At 41.0% G+C, this 22,773-nt stretch overlaps 1 long non-coding RNA gene and 1 pseudogene across 1 annotated transcript in view; both read left to right on the forward strand.

Annotated features, from left to right (window-relative positions):
* Positions 1-22,773, forward strand: part of LOC132405192 (uncharacterized) — a 501,791-nt gene that overhangs the window by 406,971 nt on the left and 72,047 nt on the right. The gene's annotated exons all lie outside the window — the stretch shown is intronic.
* Positions 1,914-3,523, forward strand: LOC132405189 (sin3 histone deacetylase corepressor complex component SDS3-like; annotated as a pseudogene).

Below are 22,773 nucleotides of genomic sequence, written 5' to 3' on the forward strand. Positions count from 1 at the left end.
AGGATTGCTTTGAATCAGTGGACTGAGCAGTGTTGAAGCACTCATCTATAGATCTGAATGAGGTTCCCATGTTTGTCATGGACTTTATAAAAATAGCTGTAGATGAGAGGGTTTCCACAAACTATTGAGTGTCTTCCTCAACCAGAAGCCCTGTATGAATCATGAGATCCATAATCAGCTGAGGGCCAGATCAGAGGCATTCAAGTCTGGTGACCAAGAAAGACACAAGAAGCCCAGCTATTTTTTCTGGAAAGCCATCTCATGGGTGAAAAAGGTATTCCAGCTTTTCGCTTGATCCTGGAACAGCTGGAGAGCAAAGATGCATACATCAAGATGCTGTTCATCAACTTCAGATTGGCATTCATTACTGTTATCCCTTTAAAACTAATCAATAAACTTTAGGACCTTGGTCTCTTTGTGCAATTGGATCCTCGATTTCTTCACTTGCAGACCCCAGTCAGCTGGGATTGGCAACTACATCTTCTCCACAAACTCCATCAGCACAGAGTAGTGCCACAACAACAACCTCTTACTCTATGTCATTAAGACCAAGGAGCTGATTTTTGACATTAGCAGGCGAAAACTAGAGGCCCATGAGCCAGTCCTCATCTTAAGTTCGTCAGTGTTATCATTTCAGAGGACCAGTCCTGGGCTGATTTCGATCTCAATAAATTGGCTTGGCACTTGGAGCAATCCAACCTTGCACCCGGGTTAAGCAGATGGGCATCAAAACTCTTCCACAGTGACTGCTCTCCATGCACTGTATAGCCTACAGTATAATAAGGGACTACTTTATGTTTTAGTAACACGTTGAATGCGCTATTAGCCGCATATTGAGCATTCACTATTAGGCGCGTATTGATCCGTACGTATGTGCCAATTTTGGTTTCTACCAGTAAAGAACCACAAATGTTATCTCCCAGCTCCAGCATTTTTATTAATAGCATTGTTGTGTAACCAGGCCACATACACAACAAATTGGCGACGAGGTTAATTAACCTACATCTTATCGGAATGGCGTGTTTTAATTGCTAATGATACTCAGAGGAAGAGCGCAAGGAATGAGCCAAGGAGCGGGAGAAGGAGGCAGAGCGCGGCCGCGAGTCTGAAAGGAAGCAGGAGCACAGCCGGGGTCGGGAACGTCAGGAGACCAAGAGACACAGTCAGAGCCACAGGACATCTAGCCGAGACCACAGCCGGCACTGACCCCCAGGGATTGAAGGTCTGCCTGCCCCAGAAGGGAGATAAAAAGGAGCGACACACACTCCCCCACACACACACATTTAGACAGAGTGCACTTGTGGCACTAGCAAAAAGGACACATGAGTCAAAAAGAAAAATAAGGGGAGAAAGGGTGGGGGGCTTAATTAACATAACAAAGATAGTGATGATTGGAACCATTACAGCATTTGATAGTGGCATTGAAGACTGGACAATTTACATTGAAAGAGTGGAGTTATGTTGTGTTAAGGATGAAAAGAAAGCCAGCATCTTACTCAGTATTATGGGGGCAAAAACATACGGCCTGCTACAGAGCTTGTTAACCCCGGAAAAGCCAGCAGATAAAACATTCAAGCAAGTAGTAGACACTCCCTAACAGCACTTAAACCCCAAACCACTGTTCATTGCTGATAAAGTTAAATTGCACAAACGGAATCAGAGCAAAAGTGAAAGCATTTCTGAATATTGTGCTGAATTGTACAAATTATCAGAACATTGTCAATTTGGAGACAGTTAGTGTGTGGCAAGCACTGTGAAACCACACAGAAGAAGCTTCTGTGTGAAAGAGACCTTACCTTCGAGAAAGCACTAAACATGGAAACAGTGGCATGGGGCACTTCTGAGATACAACAGAAATCTCTGGAATATGCCACAAATAAAATGTCACTGAACAGGAATGAAGGAAAGAAATGTTACCGTTGTGGGAACAGGTCACATGACCCAGATGACAGTTGGTTTAAAGACAAAGAATGCAGAAACTGGCAAACAGGGCCACATTGGCAGACTATGCAGAGCCAGTCAACAGCAGAAAAAGGGCAAAATACAGAGAAACAAGAAACCCCAGAAAGGAAAATACAACAAGGTACACAAAATGAAAGAAGGCAGTTCTGATGTAAATGACTCCAACGAAAGTGAATTGTCTTGTCTGGCATTTCACAGCATGAAAGAGACAGATGATTGAAGAGTGATATGGATCACTCCACAAATGGTAGGCATGAGACTGAAAATGGAGTTGGACACAGGCTCAGCTTTAACAGTGATTGCTGTACACGACTACATACAACTATTTTCTCACATACTTCTGAAACAAACTAAACTACTGCTAAAGACTTACATAGGACAGAAAGTGTGTCCCAAAGGTAAAATTAAAGTGACAGTGACCTGTGGAGACAAAATACAGCAGCTGAACCTCTATGTGCTGAAAAATGGAGGATCACCATTGTGGAGAAGTGAATGGCTCAGGAAAATCCAGTTGGATTGGCACACCATCAAGGGACTAGATGTGTCAACAAAGCAGGGCAGCTAGGCGGGGAAGATGTCTGCAGCTCTTCTCTCACCCATTGTCGACTATTACAACAACAAGGAGGAGCTAGATAGCGTCGACGATGAGGACGAACGCAGTATCCGTGGCCACAACTCGGTTGAAGATACAGAAGATGCAAGGGAGACAGATATTGCCAATAAGCAGGATGATGAAGACTACCTGGAAGTAAAAGAGCAGATGTACCAGGAGAAATTGACATCTCTCAAAAGACAGCTACAACAGTTAGAGGAAGGCACTTTGCAGAAGTATGAGAAAAGGATGAAGAGATTAGATCAACACTGGGAAAGAATATGAAATGTAGAGCTTTTTCTGCAACTGGACACAGAACAAGTGGAAAGGAATTATATTAAAGAGAAGAAAGCAGCAGTGAAGGAATTTGAAGATAAAAAGATTGAGTTAGAAGAAAAGAAGAAATTGATTGAGAATGCGAGGCTAACAATGGAACTCACAGGTGATTCTATGGAGGTAAAGCCAGTAATGACTAGGAAACTAAGGAGGAGACCTAATGACCCTGTTCCAATTACAGACAAAAGACGAAAACCTGCACTTGCACTGTTAAAGTACTTGTTAACAGATGAACAGATAATGGAAGATCTGTGAACACTCAATAAGCTTAAATCTCTGAAAAGACCAGCATCTCCATCTTCCCCTGAGCAACTTCTCAACACTCATGCTGAAACACCAGCACAAAGATATGAAGCACGAATAGAAGATGGAAAGTTATATTATGGTAAGAGGTGGTATCATAAAGGTCAGACTACCTATTTGGAATCTAAGGAGAATACGAAGATTGGCTGTGTAATTAGCTCAGTTGGAACAAATGAGATATGGGTAAGGAAGACAAGTGATAGCACAAAGATGCGTATATATCTAGGACAGCTGCACAGGGGAGTCTTCATTATAGGGAGGCGATCTGCTGCCTAGGACTCTTAGCAAGTTAGAGGCGCACATCTCCTGAAATCCCAATGCTCAGAGGTCAACTTTCATGACTTTTATATGGAAATCTGTATTAAAACAAGCAAGTTTATTGACAGACGTTACCTGGAGAGGCAGAGAAGACCCCCTCCCCCAGAGAGTTGAGTTGTAACTGGGTCTTAGACCAGAAGTAAAAGAAAGGCTTGTTATAATTTGATATTATCATGTAACTTTGTTATAATTTGATATTATTAAGTTACAAAGTAAACAAGTGGTAGGCGTTTGTATCTTAAGGGTAAACATATTTGTTTAGCATAACACCCCAATTAAAAAAAACAGTTTATACACTATTAAAATAAAAGGGGAGGAGGAGGGTACCACATAGCCTACAGTATAATAAGGGACTATGTTATGTTTTAGTAACGTGTCATGGAATGTGCTATTAGGTGCATATTGATCTGTATGTGTGTGCTGAGTTTGGTTTCTGCCAGTAAAGAACTATGAAACTTAGCTCCTGTCTCCAGTGTTTTTATTAATAGCATTGTTGTGTAACCAAGCACATACACAACACTCCAAATTATTCACTCCAACAGTGACAGCGATACCAACTCCACCTCCGACTCCATCTTGACCATGTTGTGTTTCAACTTTGCAACGCATCCGTGCGGCCCATCCTTCGAATCAGCTTCACCTCCGCCTGCTTCACCATTGTTTGCAGTGATAGTTTACCACAATTTACTTCAGAAAACAAGTTGTTAGTAATGTTTTTAGTTGAATTCCTCACCTTTTAAACTACCAGTGAGCTGTCACATGCAATCAGTAGTGCCATCTTAAACCAGAATGCTCTCTTCTCACTGCTGCAATCAAGAAGAAGGTATAGGAGCTTCAGGACTCACACCACCATGTTCAGAAACAGTTATTACCCCTCAACCATCTTGCTCTTGAACCAAGGAGAGCAGTACAGGTTACACACAGAATCTTCAACACAGCAGAAAATTAATTTTGTTAGCTTACTTTTGAAATGAGGTCATTGAAGCTCAGGATTAATATAACATTATTTGCTAGTGTATTGAAAGGCATCAACATTATTCTTGCTACTGTCTATGATTCTAATAATACTAGATTTTATCTTTTGAACTCAAACTAGTGTTTACAATAATATGTTTCTAACATAAGATCTATTGCTTCTGGATTAACAATTTCCAATCCAGCAGTTTTCCAAAATGGTTAATTTGCCATTTTGCAAAATGTCCTATTTGTCATTATCTTTAATAGATAGTGACAATTTTGCACTTTATTCCTACATTTAAATTGTGAAATAAAGCCAGAAATATCTTAATTGCAAATGGAGACAATTTAGTTGATCTTATATTTCAGGTTGTTGTGTTACAAGGGTCTTATTTCTAACTTATTTTGAGATTCATTACAATTCAAGACAAGAAAGTGATTGTATTACACCGGATTGAAAACAACATAAATATGGATCACTACAGAACTTGTTGCTTTCGCCACAAAGCTTCGTCTTGTATTTTCCCTGGAGCAGTCGATTACAGCTCACTTATTTAATTGTTACGTTAACAAACACTGAATATTGAGGGAATATCTCTCAATTACCTTGTGAAATTTGTACAAACTGGCAATATTCACTGACAGGAATACGTCTAAACTAATATTGTCAGCTGTATTTCCAAATAATTTAATAGTTTGAAGTTTATAATTTCAGTCGCTGTATAAAGACACTTTAGAAAATATCCCTCCTACTTCCTAGTCAAAAGAACAGGCTCTTCAGCCCACAACGTCTGTGTTTAATACAATGTCAAATTAAATTACCTGCCCATGATCCAAACACCTCCATATTTATATGTCTATCTCAAAGCCTCTTAAAATGCTGCTATCATACTTGTTTCCAACCATTATTCACAGCTGTTTGTTGCAGGAACCTACCCCACTCTGTGAAAAATACTCAACCCATACATCTCCTTTAAATTTTTCTCTTCTTAACTGAAATGCAAAATCTCCGCTCATTGACTTTTTTACCTTAGGAGAAGATTCTGACTGTCCATCCCATCTATCCCTCTCATAATTTTGCAAATTTCCATCAGGTCTCCCCTTATCTTTTGAGGTTCTAGAGAAAACAATCTAAATGTGTCTACCCTCTCCTTATGTAGTTTAGGTAAACTATCAGCATCCTGGAAAACCTCCTCTATATTTTTCCAAAGCTTCCGCATCCTTACTGTAATGGGGTGACCAGAATTTCATGCAATACTCCAGGTCTGGACTAACCAAAACTAGCTGTAATGTGACTTCCTAGCTCTCATACCCAATGCTCCGACTAATGAAGCAAGCATGCTGTATACCTCCTTTACTGCCTTATTTACTGTTATGGCCATTTTCAGGGATCTACAGGCTCTCTCTGTCATTGTAATGGTGCAGTATGTGCTCGGTGTAGTCTCACTAATGCTTGCAAGATTAGGAATCGTGTGTCAGTGCAGAAGTGTGGAATGTTCTGGGTGAGTTCCATTGTCAGTTACCTGGCTGTTCCCAATGATGCAACTGAAGCTTCGTGGGACTCCATAGCATTTCCACTGGGGAAACTGCTCTTGGATCCTTGCCCGGGTTATACCAGGTGCAAGATTTATTAGTTCTTTAATTTAAGTCAGGGTTTCACTGTGTAGGAAGAAAGGGAAAGATTAAGGTATGTTACTCTATTTAATTACAATCCAGAGCAACAGAATGCTGGAGGAACTCTGTAGATCAGACAACATTTATGGGTAGGTATAAACAGTCAACATTTCAGGCCTAGACCCTTCATCAGAACCTTAATAGCTATTATTTGTATGTGTTCGATTTGAGATGTTTAGGTGATGGTTTAAGATAATATTGGTAATTGGTTTATCAATGTCATATATACCACAGTACAATGAAAAACTGCTTTACAGGCATTGATACAGATAATTTTAAAACACGGATATATTGAGGTAGCCCAAATGGAAGAGCAAAGTACAGGATATAGTGTTACTGTTGCAGAGCAAGTACAGTGGAGGTCAACAATAGGGTGCTTTGGCCATGATAAGGTAGACTGCACGGTCAAGGCTTCATCCTTATTTTTAAAAAGGTCTGTTCAAGTATCGTATACTTAAGCATTTAAAAATACAACAATATTTATTCCACTTTTAAAAACTGTTTCTGAATGTCTGTCTTCAGGAGCATTTTAAACCCTTAACCACAAGAGATTCTGCAGATGCTGGAAGTCTAGAGAAACACTTACAAAACACTGGAAGAACACAGCAGGTCAGGCAATATCTATGGAAAAGGATAAACTGTTGATGTTTCAAGTTGAGAACATTCATCAGGACCTTATTAGCTATTAATTGTAAAATCATAATAGCTCTGACAACTGGTAAAGTTGAGGAAATGGCTTTATCAAAGTTTATAAATAGGGTTTTGTGAGGAGAATCCTGTTCTGGCCTACACATGTAACAGAATTACTTCACATTAAGTTCTCTCCCTATCTGGGGTTTCATGCACAGCTGCAACTAAGTGCTAACTAATAAGATTTACTTCCCAGAGGCAGGCAAGGTAGTCATGTGGTATGATCTCACCTCAAGGATTGTAGCGGTTCAAGAAGCTCACTACCATCAACTCGGGATGGTTAATTAAGTACTGGCTCAGCCCGTAAAGCTCACATCCTTAAAAGAAAGGAGCTTATGATATGTAGGTTTGCTATGACTTGGACTTTTTAGTGGATTTATCGCTTGATTTAACATGTTAATTGGGAATAAAAAGTAAATTTTAAAACAAAAACTAAACGATGTACCATGCTCTGACTGCAGTTTATGGCTATGATTCAGTTTGTTGGTTCAGAACATCAGAACAGTCAAACCAGATACCTTTCAATTTATGTCGACATCTATTACCTACATAATCTTATAACAATGGCCTCTCCAAAAATGTGTTTAAGTGAATGATGATTTCTGATAAAATCACTGTCATATCTGTCTGTATATTTGAAAATAAAGGAGTCCATCACCTTCCCTGAGGAACAGTGTGCCCTGAGCATCAAACCCCGGCAAAATAGATGATTGCAACATTTAATGATGTTAATGGACGAGGCAGCATGTAGATCAATTGGCATAGTTCTCAAAGTAATGTGCAATACTAAATTAATTTTCAAAGAAGACTAGGTTCTGATAAAGTCTTACATAATTTCCATAAGACCATAAGGTATAGGAGCAGAATTGGGCCATTTTGCCCAGTGAGTCTGTTCCACCATTCCATCATGACTGATTTTGTTATCCCTCTTAACTCTGTTCTCTTGCTTTCTCCCTGTAATCTTTGACACCCTTACTAATCAAACTCTGCTTTTAATATATACCATGACTTGGCCTCCCCAGCCATCAGTGGGATTGAATTCCACGGATGCACCACCTTCTAGCTAAAGAAATTCCTCCTCATCTCTGTTCTAAAGGGATGGTCTTCTATTCTGAGTCTGGTCCCAGACTCCCCCACTATAGGAACTATCCTCTTCACGTCCACTCTATCGAGGCCTTTCAATATTCAATAGGGTTCAACGAAACTACCCCTCATTCTTCTAAACTGCAATGAGTACAGACTCAAAGCCATTAAACACTCCTCAAATATTAACCCTTTCTTCCCTGGATTATTTTAGTGATCCTCCTCTGGACCCTCTCCAATGCCAGCATATTCCTTCTGAGATGACAGGCTCAAAGCTAGTCAAAATACTCCAAGGGTGGCTTGACCAATGTCTTACAAAGCCTCACCATTACATCCTTGCACCTTTGTCTTTCAAGTGACTTTTTATCTTGTGTTTGTCAACACTTGAGACAGCATTACATACCTATGAAATGTTCAGCCATGATAAAAGCCTTTATTCCAAGACTGAGTATTGTAAGAGTTTCCAAAAGGAAATCACTGAATGAGCCATGGAGAATCTCCTTATTTTCAAACCTGCAGGGGGTACTCAACTCTGAGGAAGCTCAATTCATTCCTCGCAGTCAAAAACTAACGTGCAAGTTTTATATTAGGCAGTCAGTCATACAAAGATCAAGGCTCAGCAATTGCTAGGAATGAGATTTACAAAATCCAGCATGTTGTGGAGCTGGTGGCTATATATCACAGCAGGTAAATTGTTGAGAGATGTGAGCAAATGAGACCCTGTAGAGTGGATAATGTTTCCTCCTGGAGCCCATTTTCTGTGACACCTGCTGAGTACTAAAAAATGCTACAGTGCAGAAAATGGACTCCAAAGGCAACAATAATCCATTATCAAAACAAAAAAAAACACACTTACCTATTGCAAACATTGTGACTGAGGTGACGGAGATAGAATGGCAAACACGTTCTGTTGCAGCATGGAGAAAACAAAGTTATAGTTTGTTGCTAAAATTTTGACTATTTTAGAATCGCAAAAGCTTACAGTGCACTCAGCCCTTCTATATCACGCCAATGAAAAATATTATCCAATCTTGGTGCGTTATGGTGGCATAACTGTCCCAGGAATGTGGAAGCATTGTGAGAGCCCCACAGCAATTTTGTGTTGGCCGTGAGGATTTTCCATGGAATACTGTACCAGTAAGAACATAAGAAATTCGAGCAGCTCTAGCTCATCAAGCCCCTCAGAACACTCAGTTAGATCCATCCTGAGCATTCTTTTCTATCCACACTTCCTTGAAAGTGAGTAGTGCCAGTCTCAAGGACAGCTTCTATTCTGACTCTTGATTGGACCTATTTTACGAAAAGATGGGCTCTTAATGTCGCAATCTACCTTTGTTATGATCTTGCAGCTCATTGTTTACCAGCAATGTACTTTTTTGGTAGCTTTTAGATTTTATTCTGTATTTTTAATGTTTTATCTTATTCTACGTCAATATGTTGTGTAATGATTTAATCTGTATGAGCAGTGTGCAAGACAAGCTTTTCACTGCATGTGACAATAGTTAACCAATACCAATAACTGACACTTGTCCTTAGCTCCATGTTCCTGCCTAATCCCTAAAACCCTATAGTTAAAAGATTGCAAGCACATGCACTTTAATTTTTGGGGGTAGATCTCTTAAAGCTGGATGGATATATCTATCAACCCAGTTGTAATGGGAAGCTACAAAGTTGATAATATTTAGTAACCCTGCTTCGTTCCTCTTTATCCAAGTAGAGAGCTTCAATTATTTCTCTTATGTAAAGGTGAGCTGCAATTTTGAAGACATTAGTGATGACGAATTCTGCAGATATGGAATAGTTAAAGGCTGCTGCATTGTAAACAACTGAAGGCAGAAAGATACAGCTCTGGAGAAGCATATTGATCTTGTAGAACCTCAACCACCAAAGGCATTGTTCCTTGGCAAGGTCAGCATAGCATTCCAATGAATAGCCTAAGAATAAACATCTTGGCCTGACCCTTCTCTGTCTTTTCCTTGCATGTCTTCTGTTAAATTTTATTGTCATTGAGTATCACTCTTGTTCTCTAAAATACCTAAAGAAAGTAATATCCATTCCTGCCACCATCGTTCTGAAGAACAGCAGCAATGTGTCTCCATCAGGTAGCATAGGTTCATAATATAGGAAATAGAATATTATAGCACAGAGAAAGCCCTTCAGCTCATAAAATCATGTCGACCTTTTAACCTACTCTAAGATCAATCTAACCCTTCCTGCCACGTAGCCCTCCATTTTTCTGTCATCCAAATGCCTATTTAACAGTTTTCTTAACTACCCTAATGTATCTAAAATGTATTTAAAACAGAGATGAGGAGAAATTTTTTCAGCCAGAGGGTCGTGGATTTATGGAATTTGTTGCCACATACAGCTGTGGAGGCCCAATCATTGAGGGTTTTTAAGGAGGAGATTGACAGGTATCTAATTAGTCAGGGTATCAAGGGATATGGGAAAAAAGCCGGAAAATGGAACCAGGTGGGAGAACAGTTTAGCTCATGGTGAAGCGGTGGAGCAGACTCGATGGGCCGAATGGCCTACTTCTGCTCCTTTGTCTTGTGATCTTGTGATCTGCCTCTACCACAACACCTGGCAGAGTGTTCCACGCACTCACCACTCTCTTGTAAAAAGTTTACCTTTGACATCCCCCCTATACTTTCCTTTAATCACCTTAAAATTATGTCCCCTGGTATTTCTGCCATTTCCATTAACTTTCAAAAGGATCAATGTCCGTATTTCCATTGAAGCTGCTGGACATGAATCACACCCACTATTTGCAAACCACTGAGGATGCATTATACATTGTTCAGTTAATATGGAGAGGGTGTGAAAATGTTGTTAAATGTTTACTTCAGCTGGATTACAACTTGACAGAGCTGTGCTAAATCAGTGCTATATGACATTTACCAATGCAGTCCCCTGCTCTGCATTAATTCAGAAAGTACATGATGCACTTGCTGCTCATAAAAAGCACAAGATACAGGAGCAGGAGCCGGCCGTATGATGCCTCATGTTTAATCTACCATCCAATAGGGTTATGACCCAGCCGTCCATTCTGAGTGTCTCTTATCGCTTGTTTTCTCTTCACCTGTCTATCATCTCCTGCTGGTGCCCCTCCTTCTTCCCTTTCTCCCATTCTCCTCTCCTGTTAATTTCCTTCTTTTTCAGCTCTTTACTTTTTTCACCTAACAACACCCAGCTTCTCACTTCATCCCCTCTCCACCTTCCCCCTCACTTGGCTTCACCTGAGAGTTTCACTTCCACTCCTCGCTCTTTCTTATTCTGGCTTCCCCCCACCCCGCCCCCTTCCCTTTCAGTGCTGATGAAGGGTCTTATTCCGCTCCGTAAAACCTGCTTGACCTGACCTGCTGAGTTCCTCCAACATCTTGTGTGTGCTATTCAGTATTTTCAGCATCTGCAAAGTCACTTGTGTTTATGGCTCAGCTGTCCTTCCCCCCAGAGACCTTGATGATGGACTAAATCCCTATACCTTCAGCCTTGAATATCTTTTCACAGATGAGGAACAGAGGCCAGCATGGAACATCCATGGAGGAACAAGAGATGCTGGAAATCAAAGCACTGGCAGAACTTAACCTATCAGGTAGCATCAGTGCAGGAAGTGGACCTTGGATGTGTCAGGTCCACTTCCTCCACTAATGCTAATTATTCTGCTGAGTTGATCAGATTTTCTACGTTCTTCAACTGGTCTTCATAGAACAGCCATGATCATATTGAGTAGCAGAGCCAATATAAGATTAACTGGTAGTTTATTCTTGCTCCTATATTCTTATGTTCTGGTCACTCTGAAAGAAAATTCAAAAAAGATCCATGACTCTCTGTGAGAAAATATTCTTCCACATCTCCATCTTAAAGAGGTGATCTCTCACTTCAAAAGCATGACTGGTGGTTACCTGAAGGGTACATGCACTGATATTATCCTCTCTATCAAACTATAATCAGAATATTACACAATTGAGTGAAATCTGTCCTTATTCTTCTAAATTCCAAAGAGTGCAGGAAAACTCACTCAATTTTTCCTCACAAATTTGCCTTTCACCCTAAAAATCAAATTAGTGGAACTATTTTGTGGAGAGAAATTGGAGATGTGCAAAAAGTATTTAATTCTGATCCATAGTTGAACTCGGATATAAATTTTGGGCCAGTTTTGGGGCCATTGAATTCTCTGAGAATCAGGGCACGTTTCATGTAACTATTTCAGGATTTCAAATACATTTTACAGTAGTCTCAGCAGAACGAAACTGGGCTTCTGACCTACTTTAGAGAGTTGCAGATGTATTATCTGGGCCTTTAAATACTTCTTCGAGATTGCCAATATTGGAACTGGAGCAATGTGCTAAAACTTCGATTGAAATTGCATATTGCTACCTGACCCTGTAGGGAACACTAAAAAGGTTTTGAAGAAATAAGCTTGTTACTTCGAGGTAACTGCACAGATCTCTCATAGGCTCACAACCAGATTTTATTAATTTTATTTTTCAGTGCTACGTCATGTAATGGTTCTACATTCTGTCAACAGTTACAATATAGGCAACTTGTAGAATGTAGGTAAAAGACTGTGCACTCACTTTTTAAGCTTCATTACTTGTTCTTCGTGCTAGTCAATCGAACATAGAATACGGCAGCAGAGTACAGGCCCTTTGGCCCATGATATTGTACTTACCCTATAACCAGCTCGAAGATTAATCTAACACTTCCCTTCTACATAGCCCTCCATTTTTAGACCAAAAGGCATAGGGGCAGAATTACTCCATTCTGCCCATTCAGTTTGCTCTGCATTCCATCATGGCTGATTTATTTTCCTCCCGACAACCTTGCCTGCCTTCTCCCGTAACCTTTGATGCCTGTACTAAACCAAGAATCTGTCAACCTCTGTGTTCTAGCATCTGTGTTGACCAGGGAATCTAGAAGTTCCCTGATGAACATAAGTAATGACTCTGTCAGGAAGCACATTGTCATGATGTACTGGAATGCATAGTAATGGTAGGATCCCCAGAAAGAGATAGAAACAAGGTACAGCGGCTTACGGACTGGTTCAGTGCCAACAACCTGTCTCTGAATACGAATGTGTCAGGAGGGCACGGAGCAACCTCTCTCCGCTGAACATCGATGGCTTCTCAGTAGAGATCGTTAAGAGCACCAAATTTCTTGGTGTTCACCTGGCAGAGAATCTCACCTGGTCCCTCAACACCAGCACCATAGCAAAGGAAGCCCAGCAGTGTCTCTACTTTTTGCGAAGGCTGAGGAAAGTCCATCCTCACATTCTACAGGGGTTGTATTGAGAGCATCCTGAGCAGCTGCATCACTGCCTGGTTTGGAAATTGCACCATCTCGGATCGCAGGACCCTTTAGCGGACAGTGAGGTCAGTGGAGAAGATCATCAGGGTCTTTCTACCCGCCATTACAAACATTTACACTACACGCTGCATCCGCAAGGCAAACAGCATTATAAAGGACCCTACACACCTCTCATACAAATTCTTCTCCCTCCTGCCATCTGGGAAAAGGCATCGAAGCATTCGGGCTCTCCCGACCAGACTACGTAACAGCTTCTTCCCCCAAACCATCAGACTGCTCAATATCCAATGTCTGAACTGACACCAACTTACTGCCATCTACTGTGCCTATTGTCTTGTTTGTAATGCCTGCACTGTTTTGTGCACTTTATGCAGTCCTGGGTAGGTCTGTAGTCTAGCATAGTTTTTCTTGTGTTGTTTTCTATGTAGTTCAGTGTAGTTTTTGTGTTGTTTCATGTAGCACCATGGTCCTGAAAAACATTGTCTCGTTTTTACTGTATACTGTACCAGCAGTTATGGTCGAAATGACATTAAAAAGTAACTTGACTTGACTTGATACAAGAGGATATACATTGGAATCAGTGTTTCGGACGAGCAACTAAGTGACACCACAGGGCAATTCATCCTCTCTGACCAAAGTGAGAATACCAGCAGGGCCCCAGAGGAGCCACGCCATGAGAAATCAATCTCTTCGACATAATGACCAACCTCTGCCACTGACTGTGAGTCCTCTTTAAATAATCACAGAAAGCCAGACACATGTCACCGCCTCATCCAAGTTGACAAGATGAACCAAAACACAAGGGTTTAACCACTCCAATCAAGACCTTGATTATAAAATTAAAATACTCATAAGTCAAGAAACTCTCTGCTCTGTGGCAAGCTGCTGGGCCCATGACACACATGTTCATTTCTTTCTCCAAGAATATTAATGGCCAGCTAACTAATACAGAAGTCAGAAGAAACTCAAGTAAGGCAGTTGCACTGAGGTGCCACATGGAAGGGACAAGAAATTTTGCTGCTGCCTCTGGAAGCATTGGGTTGAATTGTGCTAGTTTGGCCAATCGTTCTGCATGGAACTACAGACATTCAGCTCCTCCCATACAAATAGGTCCTAGAGTTAGGTAGGCCCAACTTAACTCTGGGACTTGCTGATGAGTGGAAGGTGGGGTTACATCCATCACTGGGCTTCAAGTGGAATTCTCTTGCAAAAGTCTGTCTTGCTCGGACAACGCACATCTGTGATCCTAGTGTGACCCCATTCATTTCAATGGGATTTCCGAGCTTGTAGACTGGAGAAGCTGCTTGTTCTAAGTATTTTACCTTTGTGATTTTATTGAGCGGCAGCAGTTTTAATACACACAGAATTACATTGTTTTAGTAGTTTTATTTCACATTTTTGAGACATTTGATAAACTGCAAAATCTCTGGGCTTTGATGGGAGACAAGTCTATTTATTTACTGTTAATACCACAATTTGTTTACTGTTAAAAGCTATCCAGATCATGGGATCAACTGACAGAAATCCACAGCTTGAGTCATACCTAACATTGAGGCAACAACAACAGCTCCCCGTGTACTTGAAGAATGGAAGTACTGAACACAGTAACCCAAGTACTCTGTTACTTGGAGTACTGTGTTAAGCCTGGTTGCCTTATTTTAGGAAAGATGTGGAACCTTTAGAACATGTGTGGGGGAGATTTATCAGAACGCTGTCCGGATCAGAGAGCAGGTCTTATGAGGATAGGTTGAGTGAGCTAGGATTTTCTGTTTGTAGCGAAGGAGGAGGAGAGGTGACTTGATAGAGATGTACAAGATGATAAGAGGCATAGACTGAGTGGACAGCCAGAGACTTTAACCCAGGGAAGAAATGGTTAATTCAAGGGGGCATGATTTTAAGGTGATTGGAGGAAAGTAGATCAGAGGGAAGTTTTTAACACATAGAATGGCAAGTGCATGAGCACATCTCCAAGGAGTTCAAGTTTACGTTTAATTGTTACTCAACCATACATGAATACAGCCAAATGAAACAGTGTTACTCCAGGGCTAAGGTGCAAAACACAGTAATGATAGTCATACACAGCAAAAGTCAGGTATAGCACATATAAGACAACAGTAAAATACAGACACACAAAAAAAAAAATATATATATATATATATATATATTAGTCCAAGCCCCTGAGTTTGTGAATGATGAAGTGGTTTGCAGTCAAATCACAAATCATCTTGTTTTCTGCTGAGTGAACACTGGAGGGCAGCATCGACTCCAGCATGTGGCTGGGCCGTACAGCCTCTGGCACTCTGGTGGTGCACACCAACTATATCGTTTCTGTTGGGTGGCTGCAATCAGGCGTCACCGCAGATTGAGGCCTAGATCTCACTACGACTGAAGTCAAGCAGCTCCCCTGCCAATTGCAAATAAACCAGTGAATCGGACTTACAGCATTCCATGTTAACTATATCCACCCAGGATTTGTGATCACTAGAAAAGCGACGAAGATTATCACTTGTTGTAAGACTGCACCTGGCCTTTGCGCTCGTATTTCAACGCCTCCCTGACACAGGTAGCTGTGTGATCCACACTAAGTCCAGCCTCTTCAGTTTCTCTGCTACTGAACAACTCGCTGATGAGGTAGACCTGCAGTATTTTATTTCTTGATGTCCTGCAGGGTCTTGTGATCATAAAAAATATGTGGTGTGGTGCCAGAAGAAAGCAGCAGTCATCATCATGGACCCCCACCATCCAGGCCATGCTATCTTCTCACTGCTGCCACCAGTAAGGAGATACAGAGGTCTTAGGTCCCACACCACCAGGTTCAGGAACAGTTATTGCTCTTCAACCATCAGGCTCCTGAACCAGTGTGGGTAACTTCACTTAACTCAACTCTGAACTGAATCCACAACAGACTCACTCGTGTACTCAGTATTGTTTGTTTACTTGCTTATTTATTATTATCATTATTTTTTGTATTTGTACAGATTGTCTTCTTTTGCACATTGCTTGTCAATCTTACCCTCCTCCACTACTGATGCTGCCCTTACCTGCATCTCCTCTATTTCTCGAACATCCACACTCACCCCATCTTCCCGTTGCCTTCCGGATAGAGTTCCTCTGGTCCTTAGCTACCACCCTGTGAGCCACCACATCCAACAGATCATCCTCTGCAACTTCTGCCATCTCAAAAGGATCCTACCACTAAATATCTTTACCTATTCCCTCCCACCACAATTTTCCACAGGGATCTGTCCCTCCGTGATTCCCTTGTCCATTTACCTCCTCCCTCATCTCCATTCAAGGCTCCAAACAGTCTTTGTAAGTGAGGCAACACTTCACCTGTGGATCTGCTGGGGTCATCTATTTTGTCCAGTGCTCCCTATGCAGTCTCCTCTACATTGGTGAGACCTATTGTAAAGTATGAACCTAGTACTGTTAGAGCAATGGCCCCGCCCCTCCCCAGCACTACATATTGAGCTGTTGTCTGTGCATGTGCATTGTTCTCTCGTTCTCTCTCGCTGCAATGTGAATATACCGGTTAAAGCCATCTCCTGCATGTGTGCTTTTATTTAATTGATACGTAGTTGAGCACAGACACAATAAATTGATGACGAGTGCGAACCCAAATGTTGGAAAATATCACGAACTGCACTGACAGGCACAGCACAATTATGGGACAAAAAGATGAGGGTTAAATTGTACATTGAAGGCCGTCATGGATGCTAACAAGGGTGTAGGTACGGTATAGTACACAGTGAAAGGCACACCAAATTTAAAGTGAAAGTAATGTGGCGATGGCTTCGGTTGTGAAAGTTGATGAACTTGATAGTGCTGATGAAAGCTGGGAGTCATATATCGAGAGGGTAGAACTGCATTGTAATGCGAACAGCATGGCAGACCAAAAGAAAGCCCCAACTTAACAGGCCCAGGAATGTACAGTCTCTTATGCTACTTAGTAACCCCTGAAAAGCCAGCAAGCAAGATGCTCGATGAAATTGTTACAATTTTATAACATTACTTGAGCCCTAGCAATAGCTGAGATATTTAGATTTTACAGAAAGAACCAGTCAATAGATGAAAGCCTTTCTGAATACATTGCAGAACTGCACAAACTTTCCCAGTACTGCGACTTTAGAGATGGAATTTCTGATACTTTAAGAGACAGGCCTGTATGTGGCATGCATAGTCAAAACTCTCAAATGAGGCTACTGGCAGAAAGAGACCTAACCTTAGAAAGGGCATTGATCATTGCAGTATCATTAGAGACTGTAGCAAACAATGCAGCAGAACTACAGAAAAGGAGGTTAGAATATGAAATGTACAAAATGTTCCTGAATGGTGCTAAAAGCCAAAGATGTTATCGATGTGGCAAATCCTCCCATGATGTCAGTGTCTGTTGGTTTGAATAAAGTCTGCAGAAAATATTACAAACAAGGTGACATAGAGAATATGTGCAAGGCAGACAAAAAGCACAGCCAAGTGAAAAGTCTCAAACACAAACTATGCATAAAGTTACCGAATGTAAAACAGAATCTGACAACATAGAGTCTGACAAAGGAGAAGTGCCATGCCTAGACCTGCAGAGTATAACTGAATCAGATCACAAAATCATTTGGATCGTAATAGATGTGTCTGGTGGAAAACTGAAAATGGAGCTGAATATAGGGCCAGCTTTGTCTATAATTACAGAAACTAAGTACAACAGATTTTTTTCTCTGATACCATTAGATAAGACCTCAGTGATGCTAAAGGCCTACACAGGTGAAGAAATGAACTCTAAATGCAAACTGTAAATGAAGGTGATGTATAGAGACTGAACACAGCAGTTAGAGCTTTATGTATTGAAATGTGGAGGGCCAGCACTTTTCAGATGTGAATGATTGAGGAAAATCCAACTAGACTGGCACACAGTCAAAGCTCTCAGTATGGCATCAACAGGCAACTGCAGCCCAAATGGTAGCACTAATCAGAGGCTGTCATAGCTACTTAATGCTAATCAGAAAGTGTTTGAGAAGGGAATGGATCACAGATCGAAGACTTGGCCAAAAGTTGTTCAGGATGCGAAAAAGATCAAAATGCACCCCAAGGGCACCACTACACCCGTGGGAGTGGCTGTTGTCACCATGGCGAAGAGTACGTATTGATTTTGCTGGAACAGTCGTGGACTCCAAGTTTCTGATTGCTGTCATTGCTAATTCAAAGTGGCCAGAGGTTATACCGATGCAAAGACTGTCTCTGCTCTGAGGACTACTTTCTCCAGAAATAGCTTACCAAAACGAATTGTGAGTGCCAATTGACCACAATACATGTCAGAAGAATTCCGACATTTCATGACGAAAAATGGCATCAGACATTTCAAGTCAGCTCCTCACCACCCAGCAATGAATGGGTTTGCTGAAAGGTTCATCTAAACCTTCAAGAAGTCCACTAAAGCAATGGACAACGAGAACATTTCTCTACAGCACAAGATGAACATCTTCCTCTTTGTGTATTGGAACTCTGTTCATGCTACGACAAATCAAACACCTGCAAATGCTGTACATGAACAGGAATCTAAGGTCTTGCACAGACCTCCTGAAACCAGATCTACAAAGGGAAGTGCAGAATAAACAGTTCAGCCAGTTGCCACGTGAAGCAGCAAGGATCTTTGAGATTGGACAGGAAGTTCTGGTGCATGATTACTGAGAAGTCAAGTTGAAATCCAGTAGAATAGCTACCAGAACTGGACCATTTACATACACAGTGGATGTTGGATATCAGACATGGAGAAGTCATGTGGACCAGATACTGGATGCTCAACCGAAGAAAGCAACTGAGTCGATTGGATCCAACAAGACGGACACATGACAGTCACTGCACTTTTCGCTCAATGATGATGTCACTGCCAGCAACATGACACCGGAAATCATTGATACGACACTTGCCAAACCTGATGCCACTCCACAGGTCCAGAGGCATTCTCCTGAAAGAAACAGAGCACTACCCAAAAGACTGAATCTTTCGAACTGTGAAGCTAGTTATGGACTGTTATTGTGAAAGCATGTTTATTTGGAATTAAAAGGGAAATTTAATGTTTTGGACATAGACAATTTTATGTTGCATTAATCTAAAGGGGGAAGAGGGTAATGTATGGATCGATTCTTTTAGAGCAATGGTGCTCCATTTTAGCACTATGTATTCACTTGTCTGCGCATCACTGTCTACACATGCCCATTGCTCTCTCGCTCTCGCTGCAATGTGAGTGCACCAGTTAAAGCCATCTCCCTCATCCATGCATTTTTTAATATATAAGTGGTTGTGCATAGACACAACACCCGTCATAAATTGGGGACCACTTCTTTGAGCACCTCTGCTCTATCTGCCTAAACCAGAACTTCTGGTGGTGATACATTTTAATTTCTGACATGTCGTCCATGGCCTGCTCTTGTGCCAAGTTGAGGCCATCCTCAGGGTGGAGGAGCAACACCTTATATTCCGTCTGGGTAGCCTCCAACCTGATGGCATGAATATAAATTTCTCCTTTTCGTCAAAAAATTTCCCCTCTCCTCCCCTCTTCTTCTGTTCCCACTCTTGCCTCTTACCTCTTCTCACTTGCCTATCACCTGCCCTTAGGTATCCTCCTCCTACATTTTCTCCTATCGTCCACTCTCCTATTAGATTTCCTCTTCTCCTTCTTTCCAACCCACCTGGCATCATCGATCATGTTCTAGCTATCATCCTTTCCCTCATCCCACCTTTTTATTCTGGCATCTTCCCTATTCCTTTCCATTCCTGAAAAAGAGTCTTCGTCTGAAACGTCGACTGTTCATTCATTTCCATAGATGCTGCCTGCCCTGCTGATTTCCTCTGGCATTTTGTATGTGCTGCATTGTCAGTCTTTGTTTCTGTGCAGTTTTTTCATTGATTTGGTTGTATTTATACGTTCTACTGTGAATGCCTGCAAGAAAATAAGGGTCTAGAGAGAAGGAGGAAAGAAAGTATTTGGGAAATCAACAGGGACAAAGGCCAACACATCCCAGAATCTGGTCAGCTGCACCTCAAAGTATGAATGGGTGTCCTGAAAACCATAAGACCGTGGGGCCATAAGATATAAGAGCAGAATTAGTCTATTGGGCCTATCAAGTCTGCTCTGCTATTTCATCAGGGCTGATTCCATTTTTCTCTCAGCCTCAATCTCCTGCCTTCTTTCCATATCCCTTCAGGTCCTGAACAATCAAGAATCTATCAATCTCTGCCTCAAATACTCGTGGCAAAGAATTCCACAGATCCAACACTCTCTGGCCAAAGAAATTTCCTCTTCTTCTCTGTTCTAAAAGGTCACCCCTCTATTCTGAGGCTGTGTCCTCTCATCTTAGATGCTACCACCATAGGAAACATCCTCTCTACATTCACTTTATCAAGGCCTTTCACCATTTGATAGGATTCAATGAGGTTACCCCTCATTCTTCTGAATTACAGGAAATACTGGCCCAAAGCCATCAGATGTTCTTCATATGACAAGCCATTCAATCCTGGAATCATTTTTGTGAACCTCCTTTGAACCCTCTCCAGTTTCACCACATCCTTTCTAAGATGGGGGACCTAATCCTGCTCACAATACTCCAAATGAGTCCTCACCAGTGCTTTAATAAGTTCCAACATTACATCTTGCTTTTATATTCTAGACCTCTTGTAATGAATGCTAAGACGATAGAATAGTGGACGGATTTGGGTAGGTGATCAGTGGTGGTCATTTTCCAATCCTCTTGAATGGGAATTGGAAACCAGTGAGCCAAATGTCAGCAGTAGTAACATATGAGAATCTCTTTCCAAAGATGCAATAACAGAGCATGTGGAATGTATCAACAGGAATGAACAAAGTTAGCCATGGGATATGGGAGGAGAACAATGCTTAACAAACCTACTGAAGCCTTTTGAGCTGTAACTGAGGGAATGGGTAAGGGTGAGATGGTAGAAGTGGTGTATTTTGGCTTTCAGATTCTTTCATAAAGTCACACAAAAAGGGGTTAGTGTGGTAAATTAAAGCACACTTACGCTAGCATGTACTGAGAATTGGTTCACAGACCAATTAATTGAAAGAAGAATCAAGTCTTCCAGGTGCCAGGCAATAACCAATGCTTGTGCCACCATTATTCATAATTTATTTCAAAAACTTGGAGGAAGGAACAAAATGTACCATCTCCAAGTTTGTAGTCAGCACAAATTTGGAGAGGGCTGTGATGTTCCAAAGAGGTTTCAGAGCTACTCAAACAGACTGGGTAAGTGGCCATTGCGTGGCAGAAATTGTTTAGTGTGGATAAAAGTGAGAACAATTTCGTTCAAGAAGCAGAGATAATGATGGCTACTGGAATAGTGATAGAAAACAGGAGAAGTGCAACAAGGTCTGGGTGTCCATGTACAAAAATAATTGAAAGCAACTTTAAGTGCAACCAGCAATTAGGAAGGCAAATAGTGTGTTGATCCTCACTGCAGGAGGAGTTGAGCTCAGGAGTAACAATGTCTTTGAGGGTGTTAAGTAAGGCCTTGGTGACACAGTATCTGGAGTGTTAATGTGCAGCTTTGGCTTCTTTATTTGAGGATTATGTTCTTGCAATCAAGAGAATGCAATGAAGGTCTGCACGATTGATTCCTAGGACTGACATATGAGGAGCTATTTGTTCGATTAATCTAATAGGCACTGAAGTGTAGAAGAATGAAAATGGAATTTAATGGAAAATTCTAACAGGACTTGACAAATTGGATATGGGAGGATTTTCCCACATGATGGAAAGTGCAAATCAATGGTTCACAACCTCAGTGTATGGCACATGAAATTTAGAACAGGATTCAGATGAAAACTCTTCACACAGCAGTTCATGGACTAGTGAGACACTCTACTGTATAAGGCAATGAAAGTCAAATTACTAAACATATTCAGGAAGGAGATAGATTATTTTATTATGCCAGAACAATCAGTGAGTATGGGTGAATCAGGTTATATGATTGTGTTGAATGGTGGTGCAGGTCCAAAGAACCAGATGACCAACTCCTACTTTTACTTACCAAGTTTAAACATAATCTGTTCAATACTCTGAACCAAAGTAATAACCTGAACCACATTATTGAAGGTGTTTTAAGTGTAAAACGTTTCATATTTGACTTGTCTGAACTACTGTGGAAATCAGTTAAAAATGGTCAATTTGCCAAAAATCCTGTCAACTGAACTAATTTAATACAGATATTTTATGAGTGAAAAGTTTAATAACAATGTTTTTGAATATTTTAAATCGTATTTGTAATGGCATTTTAATAAAGCGAAGTTTCAGGTTACATTTTCAGCACTGTGGCACACTATGAGCATCCTATCCCAGTAACCATGCCTGAGGTAATGTCAGCAGATAAAGGTTGACTCTCTTCCTCCCTCTTGTGGTAGCAGCTAAAACATGTTAATTTACTTGCAGTGGAGCATACAGAGGGCAATTCCGCATCAATGAGTACAAAGGTGTGGACGTCTTAAATGTTTACCTAGATTTTTTTTTCAGGGATACGCATCTTTGCTGATTATAACTGATTAT

This window comes from Hypanus sabinus, chromosome 15 (genome assembly GCF_030144855.1).
Source record: "Hypanus sabinus isolate sHypSab1 chromosome 15, sHypSab1.hap1, whole genome shotgun sequence".
NCBI classification, from domain to species: Eukaryota; Metazoa; Chordata; class Chondrichthyes; order Myliobatiformes; family Dasyatidae; genus Hypanus; species Hypanus sabinus.